This window comes from Oratosquilla oratoria, unplaced genomic scaffold (genome assembly GCF_046742065.1).
Source record: "Oratosquilla oratoria isolate Oo_2021 unplaced genomic scaffold, ASM4674206v1 SCAFFOLD230, whole genome shotgun sequence".
Classification (NCBI taxonomy): Eukaryota; Metazoa; Arthropoda; class Malacostraca; order Stomatopoda; family Squillidae; genus Oratosquilla; species Oratosquilla oratoria.
In genome coordinates, this window is record NW_027467582.1 from 73,648 (window position 1) to 79,647 (window position 6,000).

A 6,000-nucleotide genomic window follows, 5' to 3' on the forward strand; every position below is an offset into this window, starting at 1 on the left:
CTTCATATTCTAATTTCTTAAGCAACTTCTTATGTGGTACTTTGTCAAAAGCTTTTTTTAGGTCTAGAAATGCACAATCAGCCCATCCATCTCTCTCTTGTATTATATCTATTAGCCTTGAATAGAAACATATTAAATTGGTGACGCATGATCGTCCTTGTCTGAATCCAAATTGCCTTGGATTTAGTACGTTGTTTTTTTTTCCAAGTATTTTACCCATCTACTTTTGATAATTCTTTCACAAATTTTTGCTATTGTACTTGTTAGAGAGACTGGTCTATAGTTGGTAGGTTCTTCTTTATTTCCTCCTTTATATATAGGTACTATATTTGCTTTTTTCCAATCTTCTGGAACTTTTCCTTCTTTTAAGGAACTGCTTATTATGCTATGTATTTTGTCTGCCAGTTCATTCCTGCATTCTTTCAGAATCCAGTTTGCTATTTCATCTGGCCCATGCGATTTTCTGACATCAAAATTACCCAAGTGTGTCAATATTTCATTCTTTGTTACTTCTATTTCATCCATAGGGGGGACTTTTTCTTTCCACTCAATCTCTTCAGGTTGTATATTTTCCCTTGTAAACACTGATTTAAAATGTTTGTTCATAATTTCTGCCATTTCCATTTCCTCAGTGTATTCAACTCCTCCTTGTCTTAATTTCTCCAAGTCTTGTTTGTTTTTCAGTTTATTGTTTACAAATCTGTAGAATAGTTTTGGTTGATCTTTACACTTTTCTATAACATCTTTTTCATATTTTCTTTTTTCCTCTCTGCACTTTTGTACATATTCATTTCTATAACCAGTATATATTTTCCATTTTTCAGGTCTTCTGTCTTTTTTCCATCTGGTCCAGGCTTTGTCTCTTTTGTCTTTTAACTCCCTACAACTTTTGTTGTACCAGCATTTTACATATTCTTTTTCTTGTTTTTGTCTTGGGACATACTTTTCCACTCCTTTTTTGTAAATTTTTGTCAAAATATTCCATTTCTCTTCCACTGATGTTTCTTCTTTGTATATTTCTTCCCAGTTTTCTTGTTGGAAGAATTCTCTTATTTTATCAAAGTTTGTTTTTTCATACATCATTCTTCCTTTTCTATATTGTTCATTTCTTTTCATATATTTTTCTTCATTAAGTTCCAGTTCAATCAATATGTGGTCACTTTTACCTATTGGTGTTTTATATTCAATCTTGTCCACTATTTTAGGTTCAGATGTAATTATTAAGTCTAGCCTCAATGGTTCTTCTTCATTTCTATACCTAGTGTTCTCTTGTATCCATTGTGTCATTGAATGGTCAGTAATCATCTCAAGTAGAGCATTTCCCCATGAGTCATCACCACTCTTTACTGTCATTTCTTCCCAGCAGATTTCTTTGCAATTAAAGTCGCCCATCATAACTATTCTTCCTCCGTCTTCCATTATTTTAGTTAATGCTATCTTTGTGTCCTCTAACATACTTTTATGTTCACTCTCCTCCCATGAGGCTGTTTTCGGAGGCACATAATTGATCACAAATTTTCTGCTCTTCTTATCTCGGTCTTCCACTTCTATCATAATCATCTCTACTGTATTCTTTCCATATATGACACCTTTCACGTTTATATCCTTCTTAGTCAGGAACATAACTCCACCCCCTTGTTTTTTCTCTCTGTTTCTAATCCAATAATTGTATGCATCATGTCCTACACTGTTGGGTGGTAGTGGGCCTTTTAATTTTGTTTCTACAATTCCCATTATGTCCGGTTCTTTTTCTTTCAAATAATCATTCAGTTCATTCAATCCTGTTATCAATCCATCTATATTTGTGTAAGACGCTCTTAGTTTTCTGCCACTTCCATTGTGTTCTCTGTTTCCCTTATGTTTTTCTTTAGTATGTTGAACTGCTTTATTTTCATGTTCACTACTCTCCAATAGAATCTCTCTTTTTCTGACTCCGTTCTTTCCTCGTTTTTTGCCTTAGCTTCAATTCTTTTCTGCTTTTCTGCCTCTCTTTCCTCCTTATTCATTTCTCTTTTTATCCATACCTTTTTTTATTGATCATTTGTTGCTAGTTTCCCTGTTTTGGATAGAATTTTCTCTGCCGTTGTTTGTGACCTGAATTTAATCTTAATTGGTCTGGTCTTATCTGTACTATATTTTCCGAGTCTGAATTTTTCCTCAATTTCCTTTATAATTTCTGGTTCATCTTCCTGGACTAATTTTAATAAACTGCTTACTCTTTCATTTTCCTCCTTGATTCTTGCGGTTCTATCTGGGTTATGTTTCTCTTCCATTCCTAATATAATTATACATTTCTTTTTGTCAGCTAATTCTCTTACTATATTCTCCTTCTGTCTCATCACTTTAATAACTGAGTCTTCATTATGTTCTTTCAATTGCTGTTTGACTATGTCAGTGAATGAAACCTTATTCCCTTCTTGGGTTGTTCTCCAATTTTTAGCTTCTTTAGCTATTTTCTCTCTGTTTTCATTACTATTCTTCTTCAATTTCTCATTCTCCTCCTTTACATTTCCTAACTGTCTTTTTAGGTCCTCTATTTCTTCAGTTAAGTTTCTGTTAGCCTTCTCTAGTTGTTCCAACCTTTCAATTCTTTGGAAAATGGAGTCAACATTACCTAACTTACGTTCCAAGTCCTCGATCACCTTATCAACTCTCTCCTCTAGTCTTATCAGTCGGGGGGGAGGGGGGGTTGTGTCCCCCCCACCCTCTTTAAATCCCTGGAACATATTCTCGTCACTTTCTACTGTATTGCTCCTCTCTATACTTCTAATCTTTACATTTTTATTAGACATTTCATCCTCACTCAGTCTTTTGTTTACCTTTCGCTTGTCTGGCTGGGCCAAGTCTACTCCCTCCTCATTTCCTTCCATTTCCCTCAGTAATCCCTCCCCTTTTCCTCTTTCCCTACTTTCCCACTACTCCACGAGCAATTTCCCCCCCACCCTGTAAAAACACTAGGCACTTCTCTTTGCGTTGGGATCCACAGACTTCAGTTTTCTTCAGAACGTCATCCAAGCCGTCCATTCGCTGAAGTGTGTGTGAGTGTGTGTGTGTGTGTGTGTGTGTGTGTGTGTGTGTGTGTGTGTGTGTGTCACAACAATATAAATGATAAAAAGAAGGAGAGGAATTAAAAGACATAGAAAGTCAGGCAGACAGAAATAAAACCGCAAGAAAGTTAGAATGGGAAGAGAGATGTACGTGAAGGAGGGGAGGGGGAGAAAGAAAGAAAAAATGTCATAGAAAAAAGGAGAGATAACGTAGAAGTTGGCAAGTGAACGATATTGATTGAAAATAAAGTTGAGGGTGCGGATGATGGTGATGGTGATGGTAATGGTGAGGGTGAGGGTGATAATGAAAATGGGTGTGATAGTAATGTTGATAATGAAAGTTAGGGTGAAGGTAAGGATAATGGTGTAGGTGAGGGTGAGGATAAATTATGGTACGCGAGTTTGAGGATAAGGGTGAGGGTCCGGGTGAGAGTGAAAAAGAGGTTGAGGATGATAGTAATAGTGAAAACGAGGATGTTATGATGATGATGATGATGATGATATGATGGTGACGATGATGATGATGGTGACGATGACGACAACGATGGTGATGGTGACGATAACGATGACGATGATGGTGACTTTCATTCCTGGTGACGCTCTTGATAAAGAATGTTTTATGTTGTATATGAAGAATTTGACACAAATTTATCCTGTCACTTCAAGGTCTCGAGTACACACCTTTGTCTCACTGTCACTTCCGTTCATAAATACCCTTTGTTCAACCTGGGACGAAGAGGTTTTCAGTTTTGGAGAGAGGAAATTCGACACTTTGACACAGGAGTTGACAAGGTCGAAGGTCACATGTCATCCCAGGTCAGGTTCTCTGCTGGCGCTGAACAAAATTTTTTGAGACTAGTTTGTCGGCTCATGAGCTTGAAATATAATTTTTGTTGGTATTTTTGGGCCTCACACATACACACACACACACACACACACACACACACACACACACACACACACACACACATACACACACACAAACACACACACACATGTGTATGAATATCATGGTGAAAAACAAACTGGTCTTGATCTAAAAAAGTAAAGCCACAAGAAAGTATGAGAGTGAGAACGGTAAAAGAATGGGCAATTGATAAATTCACAGTAGTTGCTGACAATTACATAGACAAAGGCAAACCCCAGGGCAAAGACTTGCGCTTATGTTCATTCTTAAAGAAGTCTAAGTGAAAATATATTGTTAAGAGCCACAAAGACAAAAGAGGGATTTTCCATAGGTGGGAGGAGCTTACAGAGAGAGAAAAAAAGAGAGATAATCTAGATAAAAAAAAAAGTAACGAGTACGGATGAACTACTCGTATAATGAAAAAGATTGTTAGACGAAGGCTATTAGGGCTAGAAGAATGAAGGATAGATAAAAAGAGTAAGAGAAGAAAAAGGGGGATGGAAAAGAAAAAGAGGCGAATCTGGAAAAGAGTGGAGAAGATTGATAAGAAGGACAAGAATAAGTACAGGTAGGAAAATTAATAGAAGAAAGAGGATGAAGAGGGAAAGAAGAGAAGGAGGACGACAAAGCGTGAAGGAGAAAAAGAGGAGGATCATGAGGAAGGCATATGGGGAGAAGAAGAAGAGGATGAAGGTCCTTAGAAACCGGAGACATTGAAGAGTGAGTGCCAAATCCGATGAGACCTCGAAGACCTCAGCCAACTCGAAGATTCGAAAAACCTCCAAAGAATCCAAAACTGAAGTTGATGTTTCAATGACATGTCAGATTTGGATGGCTTTGCGTATGCTTATGTTTGCAGTAATTTAAGGACTTAGGGAATGTAAAGCCTCAACAATCTCTAAGACTTAGCAGACTTTGAATGATGATGATCTTTATAATCACAAATACCAGATCTAGAAACCCAGAAAGGCATAAAAAAGACATTTAAACCACAACGAACTGGGTCACAAGAGAGCCTCGGTGTTTTCCACCATCAAGATGATTAAAAAATACATAAAGAAATAAAAAATAACCTGTAGGAATGCATAGTAATGGAGGGTGTCATAACATCTCTCAAATAATCTTTCCATACCTGATAATACTATTCCATTTATTCCCCTTCCACCAGACGATTTAATTGATGTTCGTTGTTCTCCTTGGTAGCAAAAAAAAAAAAAAATAAATAAATAAATAAAATAGTGCAGATATTCTCATCAAGTTATTTCTATAACCTTTTATCAGAAAGGTATAAATTGATCTGGTGTTAAGCAAAACAATTGTTTAGAGTAACCATATTTAGTCTTTCCCCTGACAAAGGGTTAAAGAGGTAAGAGTGACAACGAGGGCGAGAACAAAGAGCTGGAAGATCTGAGAGCATAAGGTGAAGACAAAGCCAAGCAGCCCCAAGGGTCTGATGAGAGCAAGCGCTGGCAAAGATTTCCAAGGAATGAGAGCTTGAGGGCTAAAGCGGGTAAAAAAGAAGAAGAAAAAATCAAAAGCTTCGTTGCCTTATAATTATCATTTTGTTAATTGAATAGTTATTCCTCATCCTTCTAAAACTCATAAGGTTTAGTTTCTTCAGATTGAAAAAGAATCGTCCATCAGCAGTCAAATAATAACTATTTAAGAAAGATCCCCACCTTCTGTGGTTTAATCAAGGCTACAATTATTAAACACCAGGCAAAGAGGCCTCACTTTACTCAGTAAAACTAATTGACGGCAGACAGAAAATAAGATAAGAAAAAGCAATGTCCATCATCCATGACTTGACCATTTGGGTACAGATCATGGATTCTAGACTGGCTAGAGTCAAGTGATTTAATTTATCAGAGAAAATGTCAACCTAACGGAGTGTTTGACACTCTGACGTTCTTAACTAGGTAACTTTAATGTTATTCAGTTGTAGGGACGTTACTCGAATGAAGCGTTTAAGACTGTGATCTTAACTGAGATACTAATTATATAATAGGGTACCATGGTTAGATTACCAGTCACCTGTCTACACAA